The following is a 19027-nucleotide window of genomic DNA, read 5'->3' on the forward strand; positions in this document are numbered from 1 at the left end:
ACCACACAATTGACACAAAGGATTTATATACTGAAATGTGGACTGGCAGATGGACCACACAATTAGCACAAAGGGTTTACATACTGAAATGCCAACTGGTCTCTGTACAACAAAATTAGCAGCTCTATGGATTTATATGATGAAATGGTGACTTGTAGCTGCACCACAGAATTAGCACTTTAGATTTATATGCTGGAAGGTTGATTTACATAGTTTTGAAGGCTGAAGGAAGACCTTATGTCCATCTAGTTCAGCCTATTTTTAGTGCAGCTGTTCTGCATTGTTGATCCTGGGGAAGGCAAAAAACCCACAGAGTAGCAGCCAATTTTCTACATAGGGAAAAAAGTTCCTTCCCCAAAGCTGGGTCTACCATCTACCTATAATATTATGTTATTCGTAACCTTCTATACTGTTACTCACAAGAAAAGCATCCATTCCTTTCTTAAATTCATTCAGTGAGTTGACCATCACCACTTCCTCAGGAAGAGAATTCCAGAGCCTCACTGCTCTTACCGTGAAGAACCCCCTCCTATGCTGGTGCAGAAATTGTCTTTCCTCCAAACGAAGAGAATGCCCCCTTGTTTTGTCACAGTCCTTGGTACAAACAGTTCACTGATTTGACACAGGATCCTATTTTTCTGAACTAGCTGAAAATAAACTGCCTAGCTAACTATCTGACTTCTTGCAGCAGCAGCTTCACTACACTGTTATGCTCTCAAAATAGTGCCAAAGCCACATGTCTACTTTTTATATGGAGAGGGACATGTGACTTTGGCAGCCAATGACCCAAGCTCTTGTGTTTGGATGTTGTGGATGGTTTCTTCTCCCTGATAGGCTGCCGAAATTTCCACACATTAAGTTAATATAAAAAATATAGTCCACCGCTACCCTGACATCTTCCCACCCCTTCCCCCACCACTATCCTAGCCAAAGTTCTATCTAAAGCATTAGTGGAAAGTTAATAGTTTAGCGAGCTTTGGCCAAATTTTGCCAATTTTGATGAAAAATGCTAGGGAATTCGAACACCAGTCCTAATGTGCAATGTTTTTGCCAAATTTGAGATTAGTGAATATTTTCTGAACAAGTTTGCTCATCTCTAGTCCTCACACAGCATTGATCTCAACATCATTACATGAAGACAAAGAAGGATTTGTAAAAGCCAACACCCAAAGAAGATATGTGGTTAGTTTTCCAAAATGTTTGGAATCCTACCTGTAGAGTTCCTTCAAAAACTGTGTGCAAGTGTGTGTAGAAGAATTGATCCTGTTTTGAAGAGAAAGTCACACAAAATAGTTATTTAATTTATATTTGTCTGCATGATATAGTCCACGGATTTACTATGCTCATATATTGATGCTCCTATGTATCATCCAATTTCAGCTGGTTGCAAAGCTGCAAGTCAGGCAGTGCTCTGGCTGACAGTTCTGATTTTACAAAGCCAAAAGGATGTGCTTCATTATGTAAGAATGGTTGAAAGAAGCAGGCAATTTCCTTGCCAAAGTTACCATCTTTGTAAATGGGTATATTTCTTAAAGAAATGTTGCACAATTATATTCAGAATGTGTGTCATGTGCCAAGAAGTGTGAGTTACTTTGAGTTAAAGAATGAGGAGTAATACAAGAAATGATGTGGCATCAAAATCTTTGCACCTGTCTCAGCTTCCATGAAAAGACAGATTAGGTTTTCTATATGTTTTATTAGCAGCCTCCCTCTCATGCTCTTTTAATATGGACCAAATAAAAAATAAAATTTGTTTGGCAAAAAACAAGCTATCATATAGACTTTTTTATTGAAAGATATAAAGGCTTTGACTTGTAGAATGTGTTCATGAAAAATAATAAATGCTAAGTTCAGAGGGATTAAAATAGGCTTATCCTTAACGGGTTAAATGAAAAATAAAAATATACATGTTTGAACATATTTTCGCACACATAGGATCTACCGTTTCCTTGTGATAAATACATATTTTGAGTAGATAAATTCTTTTGAGGTAGCAAAGTAAAACTAATGTAACCTCTAATGTAACATTATTTATAGAACTGATAGATAAATTTTATTCTGCTTAAAGGTTTACAAAGCACAAAAACCAATACACTACCCTTGAAAATTCTTGCCGATCTTCGAATGGCAAGTCAATAATGCACGGAGATTGTAGATGCCTGAGTCTGTAGGGAGCTTTATTCAGCGGTAGAAAGACCATATTTTAATCTTCAAGGACTAAAGATTCAATTTCCTTATGTTGAGCACCACAAAAAATTGAAAATTGCTTCACTGGGTTTTTTTGTTTGCTTTCCTTTAGATCAATAAAAAGGATATATAGCTAGCACAGATTGAACTTGAGAAACCTGGACCCTTTTTCAATCTCATAAGTCATAGATTCAGTAAGTATAATTTTGTATTTTTCTCAGTTTTATTTGAGTAAAAGTAACACATAAATGATACAAAATTTGTGGTATCCTCTTATGAATGTCATTCTTTCACGTGAACTGATTCATTTTTTAAGGTTAAAATCAAATTGTTTTGGGTGGGAAAAGGTTAACAAATAGCTGTTACGAGAGAATTGTATGCAGCAGATTGCACTGATGTAGAAGAGCGAGTGATTGATTTCTTATCTTGGAAGTATAGTTGTCTAAAATTACTGGATTTGATTTCATGTCACTGCTATTAAATGCAGATTAGTTTTTGCAGCTAGACTTTTCTTTACTAGGGTAAAAAAAAACAAATTTGCACCCCCATCTGAAACTATCTAAACCACTAATTACATTAAAATGCATTCCTTTGTTTCATTACACAAAAGCAACAATACCACAGGTTTTGAATACAATATTTTCCATTATAAACATGAAGCCCAGATATACAGAGGGTATGGAAAGTATTCAGACCACTTTAAATTTTACACTCTGTGTTTCATTGCAGCCATTTGGTAAATTCAAAAAGTTCATTTTTATCTCATTAAAGTACACAGCCATTTTCAGGTCTCTTCAGAGATGCTTAATTGGGTTTAGGTCAGGGCTCTGGCTGGGCCAGTCAAGAATGGTCACAGAGTTGTTCTGAAGCCACACCTTTGTTATTTTAGTTGTGTGCTTAAGGTCATTGTCTTGTTGGAAGGTGAACCTTCAGCAAAGTCTGAGGTCCAGAGCACTCTGGAAGAGGTTTTCATCCAGGATATCTCTGCACTTGGCCGCATTCAATCAACAAGTTGGCATTTTCATGCGCTACTGTAGCACTATCAGAGTGGAAATGGCTGCTCACGCAGCGTACCTTGACCAGAAGATCTAGTAAATCTGGGTATGTTTTCAGAAACCGCTGAATCACTAAACTTAGCACGTTGGTCAAGCCTGGTACATGTGTGAGCTTGCCGAGCTTCACATCCACCACCAGGTTACAACCATTTTTACACAACCATGTGCTTTTACTTCCTCATACCTTACAGCATACCTTGCACATTTTCTTTTTTTTATATAACTGTAATTTTTATTAAATCTTACAAAATTTTACAATTAGGAACGAGACAAAACAATCACAATTTGGCTTACAAATTAAAAAGAATGGAGTACAATTAGAATGAATGTTTGGAAGATGTTTCCCCCAGTGGAATCAAAACATATTGTGCAATATAGTAGAACAAGACCGAAAGTCCAGCAGCAGTTCTAAATGATGCCAAGTTAAGATAATTCCATCCCCATACTCATATTACAATTTTTATAAAACCACAATGCTAAATAAGATGAGACATACACAGAGGGAAGGGAAGAAGAAATCTGTTCAAACACCAACATGCTCCTAACTGTTGTTTTGGGCCCTAAAATAGTCCCAGGGAGTCCAGACAGTCTCAAATCTGTTCAAACTTGCATTCAATAAGGCTGTTATGTGCTCCATCCTGCGGATGTTGGCTATTCTACACAAAAGCTTCTGATAAGAGGGGGGAGTAGTCTGTCTCCAATGAAGGGCAATCAAACATCTAGCTGCCGTCAACAGATGTAACAGCACTCAGGTTGAATTCTTCCCCATCCCTCTAGTGGAAACATTTAGTAAATATATAGCAGGGTCCAGCTCAACCTCCACATATAGAACCATTTGTATTAAGGTTTTCACCTTTTTCCAAAAACCAGCCAGCTCAAGGCAAGACCAGAAAATGTGGAACTGAGAACTCGGTGCTGAGCAACAATGCCAGCAAACATATAGGAGCTGGTGGTTCAGTCTATGAAGGTTCTCTGGATCAAAATTTTATATTGGCTTTCCTTATAAAGGGTGCAGATAGAGGATTTGGACGCCTTTTCCCCTATATTGTGCCAGCTTTGGGGAGACAACGTCCTTCCCAGAAGAGACTCCCATCTAATCATATATGGATGTTTCAAGCTGGGGTCAGTCCAAGGAGAACCAAACATCTTTTAATTATCTGATATTAACCCTTTAGTTGATGTGCCTTTCATACCATGACTAAGACCACAAGAGGTTAAAATGCATTGGTTGTTATGGGGACCCCATCCATCCTTTCCTTTGCTCAATTGTATTTTTGATACATACATTTTAATATGTCTTGAATAAAAGAATTGATTTTATTGGATTACACGCTGGAGATATTTTTCCTCTTCCATTTTTCATTGTGAACCATACCTCTGATCAAGGCGGCTCTGTGCGTGCGCCTCTGATCAAGGCGGCTCTGTGCGTGCGCAATCAGAGAAACCTGCAGAAGACTGGTGAGCTGACTATTTTCCTTTTCCCTTTTACCTATGCTATTGATTTCTTACAAAACCTCTCAAATTTCGTTGGTTGAAAAACCTTCAATGAGCTATATAGTGAAGATGCCAAATGCTTAATCTGCATAAACTGGAAAAACTCTCTATTAGGTATAGCAAATTTAGACTTTATATCATCAAAGGAGAGAAATTCCAATAATTCCAATGTGCTTCTATCCACCAAATCTGCAAATATAAATAATCCTCCTGAAATCCACGAGAGGACCATTGTCTGTTCCAAACTGTTTGGTATCAGAGGCTGATATATAAAATATATCATTGGGGAATTAGGAGGGCCCAGACCAAAGTGCCAAATCCCTCGTAAACTGCATAGGGCCCAACAAAGTAAATGGTATCTTAATAGACTTCAGTGTACAATAAAAGGGAGTTTGGGTGAATCAGAGCCAACCATATATTTTCTATTTCAGTCCAAATATTGTAAGCCCATAATGAAGCCCATGAGGGAATCCTCCTTAGGTGTGCTGCCCAACAGTATTTAACAATTTCCAGAATAGACAAGCCCCTTTGTGATTTATGAGCTGTGAGAACACTTTTGGATATCCTATGGCGTCTTTCGTTCCATATGAACTTCATTATAGCAGCTTGGAAAGACCTAAGTTCCCCAAAGGGAGAGTCTCAAAATAATAAAGTAAATTAGGCAGGAGACTCATCTTAACTGAAGATATCCGGCCAATCATTGACAGCTAAAGTAGTATCCACTCAGTCAAAAGCCTCCTCATCTCTCCAAAAAGAGACGGATAGTTACAAATATATAAATTGTTATAGGAAGAGGACTGATTAAGCCCCAAGTGTTTAATAGCTTTGGTTTTCCATCTAAATTTAAGGTTTGTCTTTAAATAGTCAAGGATATTAGGGGGAATGTTCAAGGGTAAGGCCTCTGTTTTAGAGGTATTTAATTTATATCCCGACAGCTGTCCATACGCCTTCAAAGTGACTATGAGGTTGGGGAGTGATATATGAAGCTTACTGAGGGTCAGCAAAATGTCATCAGCAAATAATAAAATGATAAATACCTTATTCTTGAATTCCACCCCTGAGATATTATGATTTTGACGTATCATTGCCGCTAGAGGTTCTATGCACATTACAGGGGGAAAAGAGGGCATCCCTGCCTCATGCCATTAGAGATGAGAAAAGAGGGGGAGACACAAAAGTGCAATTTTATCGAGGCTGATGGGAATCTATACAATGCCTTCAATGCTGTGAAAAAAAGTTCCTGAGATACCAAATGTTTTCACTGTTTCAAACAAGAAAGACCAATAAAGTCATTCAAATGCTTTCTCTACGTCTAAACATCTAAACTTTAAATAAGCATTTGTTTTTTATTTTTGTTGGACACATCAATCAAATCTGTTGTCCTTCTGGTGTTGTCCCCTCCCTGGCGAATAGGGACAAAGCCTACATAATCCTTACTAATAAGCCGGGGTATTCACTGATTAAATCTATTAGCCAACATACGGGTAAATATTTTCAAGTCTGAGATTAATAGAGCTATCGGATGATAATTAGACCAATCCACAGGGTCTTTTCCCACCTTAGGAATAAGTATCAAGTATGAATGAGACAGGGTATCTGGAATGGGAGAGCCCGCAATGAATCAGTTAAACATTTTAGTCATGTGGGGGATCATCTCCTCTGCAAAAGTTTTATAATAAAGATATGTCAGCCTGTCTGGGCCAGGAGACTTTCCCAAAGGCAAGTCTTTCAAGATTTCAGCTAATTCCTCTTAGGTAACAGGAATATTTAGAGCGTTTATCGCTTCAGGGGCCTGGACTGATAAATTTAAATTGGATAAATAATTTTTCAATAGGGAGTCTTTTATTTTCATCTGAAGTAAGCGTATCCTAGAGATTATATAATTTACTGAAGAAATTATAAAATAAATTCAAATCTCAGGTGGATTGTAGTGCATAGTTCCATCTTCACTACATATTGCCTGGGGATTCGAGGACAAAGCCCTCTCCTTCAATTGCCTCACCAATAATGTATGCATTTTATTGCCCTTTTCATAATATTTTTACTTTGTGTATAAAAAAAGTTTCTCTACTTTTTGCATAGACAGGTCTTTCAACTTACAGTGGGGAAAAAAGTATTTAGTAAGTCACCAATTGTGCAAGTTCTCTCACTTAAAAAGGTGGGAGAGGCCTGTAATTGACATCATATGTAGATCACAACTATGAGAGTCAAAATAAGAAAACAAATCCAGATATTCACCTTGTCTGATTTGGCAAGATTTATTTTGAAAATTATGGTGGAAAATAAGACTTTCAAATCCCTCCAAAGGTTTTCTATGGGGCTGAGATCTGGAGACTGGCTAGGTCACTCCAGGATTTTCACATGCTTCTTACAAAGCCACTCATTCATTGCCCTGGTGGTGTACTTGGGATCATTATCATGCTGAAAGACCCATCCATGTTTCATCTTCAATGCCCTTGCTGATAGAAGGAGATTTGCACTCAAAATCTCACGGTACATGGCCCCATTCATTCTTTCATGTACACGGATCATTCATCTTGGTCCCTTTGCAGAGAAACAGCCCTAAAGCATGATGTTGCCACCCCAATGCTTCACAGTAGGTATGGTGTTCTTTGGATGCAACTCAGCATTCTGTCTTCTCCAAACACGACAAATTTTGTTTCTACCAAATAATTCTACTTTGGTTTCATCAGACCATATGACATTCTCACAGTACTCTTCTGGATAATCCAAATGCTCTCTAGCAAACTTCAGACGGGCCCAAACATGTACTGACTTAAGCAGGAGGACACGTCTGGCACAGCAGTATCTGAGTCCTTGGCAGCGTAGTGTTTCACTGATGGTAGCCTTTGTTACGGTGGTCCCAGGTCTATGCAGGTCATTCACTAGGACCCCCCGTGTGGTTCTGGGATTTTTGCTCACTGTTCTTGTGACCATTTTGACTCCACGGGGTGAGATCTTGCGTGGAGCCCAAGATCGAGGGAGATTATCTGTGGTCTTGTATGTCTTCCATTTTCTTATTATTGCTCCAACGGTTGATTTCATAACACCAAGTTGCTTGCCTATTGCAGAATCAGTCTTCCCAGCCTGTTGCAGGGCTACAATTTTGTTTCTGGTGTCCTTCGACAGCAATTTGGTCTTCACCATAGTAGAGTTTTGAGTGTGACTGTTTGAGGTTGTGGACAGGTGTCATTTATAATGATAACAAGTTCAAACAGGTGCCATTACTACACTTAATGAGTGGAGTACAGAGGAGCCTCTTAAAGAAGAAGTTACAGGTCTGTGAGAGCCAGAAATATTGCATGCTTTTAGGTGACAAAAGACAAATTTTCCACCATAATTTGCAAAATAAATCTTGCCAAATCAGACAAGGTGATTTTCTGGATTTGTTTTCTCATTTTGATTCTCATAGCTGTGGTCAATTACAGGCCTGTCTCATCTTTTTATGTGGGAGAACTTGCACAATTAGTGGCTGTTAGAGTTGAGCGATACCGTCCGATACTTCAAAGTATCGGATCGGAATGGATCGGCCGATCTTAAAAAAAAGTATCGGTATCGCCGATTCCGATACCGGAAGTCCCATTCAAGTCTATGGGACTTCCGGTATCGGAATAAGAAAAATCCTCTTTTTCCCTTGTACAGCCTCTCTGGGGTCTGTACGGGCCTTTCGGGGGGCTGTGCCGGCCTGCCAGGGGGTCTGTGCAGGCTCCGGTGGTCTGTGCCGGCCTGCCGGGGGGCTGTGCCGGCCTGCCAGGGGGGCTGTGCAGGCTCCGGTGGGCTGTGCCGGCCTGCCGGGGGGCTGTGCTGGCCTGCCGGGGGGCTGTGCAGGCTCCGGGGGGCTGTGCCGGCCTGCCGGGGGGCTGTGCAGGCTTCGGGGGTCTGTGCAGGCATCGTCCGATGGGACTACAAGTCCCATCGGGCGATGCCTGCTACCATGACAGTGATTGACACATTAGCCAATGATGGGACAGTAGTAGTCCCATCATCCGGCTAATGTGTTGAATGTAAAAAAAAAAAAAAAATTACATGCTACATACATACAACATGCATACTACATACATGCTACATTCATACTACATACTACATACATGCTACATTCATACTACATATATACTACATGCAACATACATACTACATATATACTACATGCAACATACATACTACATATATACTACATGCAACATACATACTACATATATACTACATGCATGCAACATGCATACTACATATATACTACATGCAACATACATACTACATATATACTACATGCAACATACATACTACATATATACTACATGCATGCAACATGCATACTACATATATACTACATGCTACATACATACTACATATATGCTACATACATACTACATATATACTACATGCATGCTACATACATACTACATGCATGCTACATACATACTACATATATACTACATGCATGCTACATACATACTGCATGCTACATACATACTACATGCTACATACATACTACATATATGCTACATACATACTACATATATACTACATGCATGCTACATACATACTGCATGCTACATACATACTACATGCTACATACATACCACATATATACTACATACATACTACATGCATGCTACATGCTACATACATACCACATACATACTACATACATACTACATACATACTACATGCTACATACATACTACATATATACTACATGCATGCTACATACATACTACATGCTACATATATACTACATATATACTACATGCATGCTACATACATACTGCATGCTACATGCATGCTACATACATACTACATACATACTACATGCTACATACATACCACATATATACTACATACATACTACATACAATACATTCATACAATACATACATAGACATACAGTACATATAACATAGAGTAACATACTTACCAATACTTGTCACATTGTTCCCCGAAGCCATTGTCTTTTACGGAATAAATATTAACATAACAAACCACAAAAATACTCACCCACGATCCGAAGCAGTCCACGAGTGTGTCCCACGACGATCTTGGGTAGAGAACTGCAGCATCAGCTGTTGCTGCCGTTCTCTACGGGCTGCAGGAATCCAATGACGGAAGGTAGGTATCCTTCCGCACTGTATTCCTCCGCCACTTAAAAAAAAAAAAAAGTCCCTAGTCTCACTTTATGCCATTGCTGTGTGGGAATTTCCCACGCAGCAATGGCATAAAGTGAGACTAGGGACTTTTTTTTTTTTAAGTGGCGGAGGAATACAGTGCGGAAGGATACCTACCTTCCGTCATTGGATTCCTGCAGCCCGTAGAGAACGGCAGCAACAGCTGATGCTGCAGTTCTCTACCCAAGATCGTCGTGGGACACACTCGTGGACTGCTTCGGATCGTGGGTGAGTATTTTTGTGGTTTGTTATGTTAATATTTATTCCGTAAAAGACAATGGCTTCGGGGAACAATGTGACAAGTATTGGTAAGTATGTTACTCTATGTTATATGTACTGTATGTCTATGTATGTATTGTATGAATGTATTGTATGTAGTATGTATGTAGTATATATGTGGTATGTATGTAGCATGTAGTATGTATGTAGTATGTATGTAGCATGCATGTAGCATGCAGTATGTATGTAGCATGCATGTAGTATATATGTAGTATGTATGTAGCATGTAGTATGTATGTAGCATGCATGTAGTATATATGTAGTATGTATGTAGCATGTAGTATGTAGTATGTATGTAGTATGTATGTGGTATGTATGTAGCATGTAGCATGCATGTAGTATGTATGTAGTATATATGTAGTATGTATATAGCATGTAGTATGTATGTAGCATGCATGTAGTATATATGTAGTATGTATGTAGCATGTAGTATGTATGTAGCATGCATGTAGTATGTATGTAGTATGTATGTAGTATATATGTAGTATGTATGTATCATGTAGTATGTATGTAGCATGCATGTAGTATATATGTAGTATGTATGTAGCATGTAGTATGTATGTAGTATGCATGTAGTATGTATGTAGTATGTATGTAGTATATATGTAGTATGTATGTAGCATGTAGTATGTATGTAGCATGCATGTAGTATATATGTGTTATGTATGTAGTATGTATGTAGTATGTATGTAGTATATATGTGGTATGTATGTAGTATGTATGTAGTATGTATGTAGCATGTAGTATGTATGTAGCATGCATGTAGTATGTATGTAGTATTTTTTTTTTTTTTTTAACATTTAACACATTAGCCGGATGATGGGACTACTACTGTCCCATCATTGGCTAATGTGTCAATCACTGTCATGGTAGCAGGCATCGCCAGATGGGACTTGTAGTCCCATCGGACGATGCTTGCACAGACCCCCGGACATCAGCACAGCCCCCCGGCAGGCCGGCACAGCCCCCCGGCAGGCCGGCACAGACCCCCACAGGGTGCACAGACCACCGGCAGGCCGGCACAGCCCCCCGGCAGGCCGGTACAGACCCCCACAGGGTGCACAGACCACCGGCAGGCCGGCACAGCCCCCCGGCAGGCCGGTACAGACCCCGGGCAGTCCACACAGCCCCCCGGCAGGCCGGCACAGCCCCCCGGCAGGCCGGCAGAGACCCCCGGAAGGCCCGAAATGACGGCGCATCATCATGCACACACACCGCGCATCATGATGACGTCAGGCTGTCAATCAACTTTGAACTTCCGATTCCGATGCCGACTTCCGATATTGAAAAAATATCGGAAGTCGGTATCGGAATTCCGATACAGCAAGTATCGGCCGATACCCGATACTTGCGGTATCGGAATGCTCAACACTAGTGGCTGTCTAAATACTTTTTTCCCCACTGTATTTCTAATCTCTAACACCCTCCTCAAAACCTGCAAAGAAGGAAATGCAGCTAGTTTTTTTTCTTCTCTTTTGAGTTGCAAGGAAAGATTATTATCTTCAAGTTTGTCATTTTTTTTCAATTTTAGAACCCTCTTTAATAAAATAACCCTTCATTACTGTCTTATGAGCCTCCCATAGCATTGAAGGAGAAGAAACTGAGCCCTCAGTCAGATAGAGGCTCAAGTAGAGTTGTCCTAATGATGAGGTCCTTGACAAGAAACTCATTCATAGAAAGGTTGCACTATATTGTGCTAAAGCATGTCATTGTGAAATATGAAATATAAATAGCACATGTGGCTTTTGAATATTAGGAAAAAATGAATGAGACCCTTTGCACAAAATTTGGCCAAATAATGTCACCCATTAACCATCGTCAAGGTGGTCCCAAAACTGATGGGTCTCTGACCTGTGTGAACACCTCTCTTAGGCTGATGTCTGAATTCTTGGGGAATGTGGACAACTCTCTTAGTAAAGCCTATTTCACATTGACATGCTTTAGCACGATACAGTGCAACCTTTTTTGTATATTGTATATGGAAGTAGCTGCTCCTGATATGCACTTATTCATACTGGTTTGGATATCCAGGCAGACTTTTCTTATAAGAAACTCATTCAGGCGCTAGTGGTAGTCCCGAGTTAATGTCTAAGAAGTAGTGTTGAGCGATACCATCCGATATCGTGAAATATCGGATCGGATTGGATCGGACCGATACCCAAAAAATATCGGATATTGCCGATTCCGATAACGGAAACCAATGCAAGTCAATGGGACAGAAATATCAGAATTAAAAAAAACCCTTTCTTTCCTTGTAGGTTAATTCTACATGAAGAAAAACAACTAATAATAATGTAGAATGTATTGGGGAAGGTGAAGGAGACATTAAGGCTGAGTTCACACGTGGCATTTTTTTTGCGTTTCCGCGGCGGTTTTAACCGCGCGATTTTGCCGCGAAAACGCGAAAAATAAGCATCCCATGCATTCCTATGGGATTCCGCAATGCTGTGCTAATGCTGCGGTTTTTACCGCGGCGGAATCGCTTCGCGGTAAAAACCGCAGCATGCTCATTAATTTGCGGAATCGCGGCGATCCCGCACCCATAGGAATGCATTATTCCGCTTACTTCCCGCATGTGGCTGTGCACACCATGTGGAAAGTAAGCAGAACATTTGCGGATGGTACCCACGGTCCGGAGGAGAGGAGACTGTCCTCCGTGCTTTGGGTACCATATCCCTGTAAAAAATAGAATTTAAAATAAAAAATATTGCTATTCTCACCTTCCGGCGTCCCGCGCAGCATTCCCGCCTCTCTTCACGCTCCCGGTCCCAGTAATCCTTTGCGAAAATGCCCGCGATGGCGTCCAGTCTCGTGGGATCGCGAAGTCTCGCGGTCATCGCGAATAACCGCGAGACATCGCGATCCCGCGAGAACGTACATCATCGCGGGCATTTTCGCAAAGGATTACTGGGAACGGATGCGCGGGACGTCGGAAGGTGAGAATAACACCATTTTTTATTTTTTTTTACATTTTATCTTTTACTACTGATGCCGCATAGGCAGCCTCAGTTGTAAAAAGTTGGTCACACTCGTCAAACAATATGTTTGACGAGTGTAACCAACCTGTCAATCAGTTCTCCAAGCGATGCTACAGATCGCTTGGAAAGCGCTAGCATTCTGCAAGCTAAATACGCTTGCAAAATGCTAGTTTTTCCGCGGGAAAATCGCGGGAATTTAAAATGCGATTTTCCCGCGGAATGGAATTCCGGAATTCTCGCGGTAATTTCCGCGAGAGTTCCGGTACGTGTGCACTTAGCCTAAAGGCATAGAGATTTAGCCCAATCAAATGGAATATCAGGAATATTTTTTTTTTTAAAGACGTTCGGAGTTACAAAGATATTGACTATGTTAACCTTTTTTATATTTTGTCAGATATGTATGTTTCACTACTTCCATGCTCTTCACCTTCTTTTTTACTTCTCCCACACTTTATCCTTCATCATCCTCAGCAGCAGCATCTTTTTCATCAACTTCTTCACCTTATTCATCTTCTTCTTCTTCACCTTCTTCCTATTATTCTTTTTTTTTTACATTCTTCATATTCTTCTTATTCAACTATTATTCTTCTTCATATTCTACTTCTTCATCTTCTTCCGATTCTTCTTCTTCATCATATTCTTATTTGTGACAGGCATCCCTGTAGTTGTTATCTATAAAAGTTTGAAGTTTATACCTTCCGTTCTGCCTGTCACAAAAGATTTACAACAGGATTTGTCCGCTTTCAGTTTGGCCTGCAGCAGCAGGCATTTTCCAGGGGCACCACGAGGAGGAACGGACTCACCCCCATACACTGCTTAGTCTTCTTCTGCTTATAAATTAGATAATATCTTTTGCTCTGATTTTTAGTCTTATGCTTAATGGTCTTCTGCTTCTTGGTCTTCTGCTTCTTGGTCTTCTGCTTCTTGGTCTTCTGTCTCTTGTTGCTCTGTGTCTTGATAGTTGTCTTCATGTTCTTTGTCCTCTTGGTCATCTTCAGGGTCTTCTTCGGGGTTGTCTTCCGGGTCGTCTTCAGGGTCATTGTTTTCATGGTCGTCGTCTTCTTCGGGGTGGTTTTCAGGGTAATCATCTTCAGGGTCGTCGTCAGGGAGATCCAGAGTGATAACCAAAAACCATTTCCAAAAGCTTGAACCTGGAAATGTAGCAGAAGGTACAAGAAGGCTGAGGAATTGCCGAGAACCAGCTGATGGTACTGGAACCCGGATGAGTAGCAGAAGGAACAAGAGCCAATGGCACTACCGAGGACCAGCTGATGGTACTGGAACCTGGTTACTAAGCAGGAGGTACCTGTGCTAGAAAGCACTACCAAGGACCAGCAGACGTTGCTGGAACTAGGATACAGAGAAGAAGGCACCTAAGCCAAAGGCACTGCCGAGAACCAGCTGACGGTGCTGGAACCCGCATGGGTAGCAGAAGCTGCAAGGGCCAATGGAACTAGCGAGGACCAGCTGATGGTGCTGGAACCCAGAGGGGCAGCAGAAGGAACAAGAGCCAATGGCACTACCGAGGACCAGCTGATGGTGCTGGAACCTGGTTACTAAGCAGGAGGTACCTGTGCTAGAAAGCACTACCAAGGACCAGTAGACATTGCTGCAACTCGGATACCGAAAAGAAGGCACCTAAGCCAAAGGCACTGCCGAGAACTAGCTGACGGTGCTGGTACCCGGATGGGTAGCAGAAGCTGCAAGAGCCAACAGAACAAGCCAGGACCAGCTGACAGTGCTGGAACCCGGAGGGGCAGCAGAAAGAACAAGAGCCAATGGCACTATCGAGGACCAGCTGACCGTGCTGGAACCTGGTTACTAAGCAGGAGGTACCTGTGCTAAAAAGCACTAACAAGGACCAGCAGACGTTGCTGGAACTCATATACAGAGAAGGCGGCACCTAAGCCAAAGGCACTGCCGAGAACCAGCTGAAGGTGCTGGAACCCGGATGGGTAGCAGAAGGTACGCATGAAAAACAAAGTTGCAAGGCCGCGAGCCGGCCGCAGTTACCAAAACCCACAGTCCTACAGGGGGTGCTTGTCCTTTTGGCACTACGGAACCAGTCTTTGTTGCCAGATCCTGCAGCCCACATAGGAAGCCCATAAACTGCAGGCACCATAGACTCGGCTAACCCTATCGCAACACGACAGGGCAACGTATTGGTGGCAAAATGACATTGACACTACCCGGAAACAGCAGGCGTGCTGGAACCAGGCTGGGTAGGAGGGAGTACCTGTGCCAAAGACAATGCCGAGAAACAGCTGGCAGTGCTGGAATCCAGGGAAAATACTAAAAACAGAGTGGAGACAGAGGCCTAATTGGAGCAAGTTTAATGTCTGTAGTTGTGTGAGTGTGGACAGAGCAGGAGAAATTGCCGGACACACAGCTGGGGATCAGCTGACATTACTGAACCCCAATAACACTGGAGCATATGTTGACTGTGCAGATGGCACTTCTGAGCAGCAACTGGTGATGTTGGAGCCCAGGGTCAATCAGGGTGTAGGCTGAGGCCTAATTTCATCAAGTTTAATATCTGTTGTAGACTACTACTGATTTTAAACGTGCTCCAATTAGGCCTCTGGCTCCACTCTGTCTCTAGTATTTACCCTGGCCTCCAACACCACTAGTTGCTGCTCAGAAGTGCCGTCTGCTCAATCAACACTTGTTCCTGTGTTACTGGGATTCAGTAACATCAGCTGATCCCCTGATGTGTGTCCGGCAAGGTCTCCTGCTCTGTCCACATTCCCACAGGAACAAGTGTTGATTGTGCAGATGGCACTTCTGAGCAGCAACTGGTGGTGTTGGAGGCCAGGGTAAATACTAGAGATAGAGTGGAGCCAGAGGCCTAATTGGAGCACATTTGAAATCAGTAGTAGTGTGAATGTGGAGGCAGCAGTAGACATTGTCGGACACACAGCAGGGGAGCAGCTGGCGTTACTGAACCCCACTAACACTGGAGCATGTGTTTTTCTCTGTGCAGACGGCACTTCTGAGCAACAACTGGTGGTGTTGGAGCCCAGGGTCATTCATGGAGTAGGCTGAGGCCTACTTGGAGCAAGTGTAAAATCTAATGTAGTTTGAATGTGGAGGGAGCAGGAGATATTGCTGGACACACAGCAGGGGAGCAGCTGGCGTTACTGAACCCCACTAACACAGGAGCTAGTGTTTTTCTCTGTGCAGATGGCACGTCTGAGCAGCAACTGCCAGTGTTGGAGCCCAGGTTCAATCAGGGTTTAGGCTGAGGCCTAATTGGACCAAGTTTTATATCTGAAGTAGTTTGAATGTGGAGGCAGCAGGAGACTTTTCCGGACACACAGCAGGGGAGCAGCTGGTGTTACTGAACCCCACTAACACAGGAGCTAGTGTTTTTCTCTGTGCAGATGGCACTTCTGAGCAAGAACTGGCAGTGTTGGAGCCCAGGGATTACAGTTCAGGTGGTAGAAACATGAACATAACAGGAGACCTGGATACTGTTGCCAACCAATTATTTATTCTAGAAGAGGACTGGCAAATTCCGGTGAGATCCAGGCCTTGTTCATTTTCAGAAAAGTAAGCCGGTCAATGTTATCGGAGGATAGTCGCGTGCGACGGTCTGTTAGTCGCATGCGACGGTCTGCGGCACTAAAGACGCGTTCCGATAATACACTAGCAGCAGGGCAAGCCAGCACCCCCAATGCATACTGGCTAAGCTCTGGCCATGTATCCAACTTAGAGACCCAAAACTTGAAGGGGGAAGAGCCATCTTGGAGTGCACTGACAGGGCAAGACATGTAGTCTGTCACTATCTGACGGAAACGTTGCCTCCTGCTGACTGGAGCCGTCTGTGATGGTGTAGACATTTGTGGCGGGCACACAAAACTTTGCCACATTTGGGCCATACTGGTCTTGCCTTGTGCTGAGGCGCTGCCTCTGCTCCCTCTTTCTGCAGAGCTTCATCCACTGCCTCGACGCACTGAGCTGCTTTGTAAAGCACTAGTAGCACTGCTCTCGGGTGGAATGGAGAACATGATGGAATGCACCAGTGTGTCTTGGTACTCCCACATTTTACGCTCCCGGTTTAATGGTGTTATGAGGCTTTGTAAGCTGTCTCGGTAGCAAGGATCTAGGAGGGTGTACACCCAATAATCAGCCATGTTGAGAATGTGGACGATGAGGCAGTCGTTTCTTAGGCAATGCAGCATGAAATCAACCATGTGCTGCAGACTCCCAACTGCCCAAGAAACGCTGTCCCCTGCTTGAGGCGTCATCTCTGCCTGCTCTGCATCACCCCACCCTCGCTTTACATACTGACTACTAGAGCATTGTGTACTTCCCTCCTCTGGAGAGATGTCTTCCTCCTCCATTGACTCCTCCTCATCCTCCTCACAAAGAGTCCCCTGCCTAGGCCTTTGTGATGAACCATGTTGCGCAGATTGTCCAGAAGCAGATGGCATTTGTGACTCCTCATCCTCCACCTCTTCCAAAACCTCCTCCCTTATTGCTTGCAGTGTTTTTTGAAGCAGGCAGATAAGGGGGACAGTCATGCTGACTAGTGCATCATCTGCACTCGCCATCTGCGTGGAATCATCGAAGGCACGCAAAACATGTCAGATGTTCTTCATAGAGGCCCACTCAGTGGTGCTGAAGTGTGACCGGTGCACAGTGCGACTTGTTTGCGCCTGATGCAGTTGGTACTCCATTACTGCTGCCTGCTGCTCACACAACCGGTCCAACATATGTAACGTTGAATTCCACCTGGTGGGTAGGTCACATATGATGCGATGATCCTGAAGGCAGAATCGGCACTGCAGAGCTGCAATGCGCGATCTTGCCATGCTGGAATGCCACAAGTGAGCGCACTCTATGCGGACCTTGTGCAGCAGTGCATCAAGATCCGGATAGTCCCTCAGAAAGCTCTGCACGACCAAGTTGAGCACATTTGCCAGACATGGGATGTGAGTGAGGTTGCCTAGGCCCAGAGCTGCCACCAGATTTTGGCCATTGTCACACACTACCAAGCCTGGCTGGAGATTCACTGGCACAAACCACACGTCGCTCTCCTGCTTGATGGCATTCCAGAGCTCCTGCGCTGTGTGGCTTCGATTCCCCAAAGAAATTAATTTCAGTACGGCCTGTTGACGTTTGGCTATGGCTGTGCTCATATCGGTCGTAACAGGCTCCTGCAGCACTGATTCAGAGGAACTGGAGTATGAGGAGGAGTCAATGTGTACAGACTGGATTCCTGCAATCCTTGGAGTTGGCAGAACACGTACAGTGCCACTCTCAAGATCTGTACCTGGCTCCACAACATTGACCCAGTGGACAGTGAGGGAAAGGTATCATCCCTGTCCATGGTTACTGGTCCACGCATCGGTCGTCAGGTGGACCTTGCTTCTGACGGCATTTAGTAGCGCATGTTTAATTTTTCCCTACACATGCTTTTGCAGGGCAGGGACAATTTCCCTGCTGAAATAAAAGCGGCTGGGCACGGTGTATTGTGTGACTGCCAATGCCATGAAGTTACGGAAGGTGTCAGTCTCCATCAGCCTGAATGAGAGCATTTCAAGGGCCAGTAGTTTTGCAATGCCAGCATTCAGAGCCTGTGCTCGGGGATGGTTTGCCGAGTATGGCCGCCTTTTCTCCCATGCCTGTGCTACCGATGGCTGTAGAGTGGCTTGGGAGTGTGAGGATGACAGGGAACGTGGTGCTGTGGGTGGAATGTCACTGGCTCTCTGGACAACAGTGCCAGAGGTTCTTCCATGGCGATCCTGTGAGAAAACCGAACCAGCTGTGTGTGAGCTGGAGGAAGAGGCTATAACACGAGCTGAAGAGGTGGTAGTGGTGCTGTAGGTTGGCCTACATCTTCAGTGTGTCTTTGTAACTCCACCAC

General features: G+C 43.0%; 1 long non-coding RNA gene across 5 annotated transcripts in view; it reads left to right on the forward strand.

Moving 5' to 3' along the window:
• Positions 1 to 19027, forward strand: part of LOC141084628 (uncharacterized) — a 278465-nt gene that overhangs the window by 161549 nt on the left and 97889 nt on the right. For all 5 annotated transcript variants that reach the window (XR_012231062.1, XR_012231060.1, XR_012231064.1 and 2 more), the window contains exon 3: positions 2300 to 2381. This is a non-coding gene — a long non-coding RNA (uncharacterized lncRNA). The remainder of the gene's footprint in view (positions 1 to 2299; positions 2382 to 19027) is intronic.

This window comes from Dendrobates tinctorius, unplaced genomic scaffold (genome assembly GCF_039654945.1).
Source record: "Dendrobates tinctorius isolate UK_male_01 unplaced genomic scaffold, ASM3965494v1 ptg000025l, whole genome shotgun sequence".
Taxonomy (NCBI): Eukaryota; Metazoa; Chordata; class Amphibia; order Anura; family Dendrobatidae; genus Dendrobates; species Dendrobates tinctorius.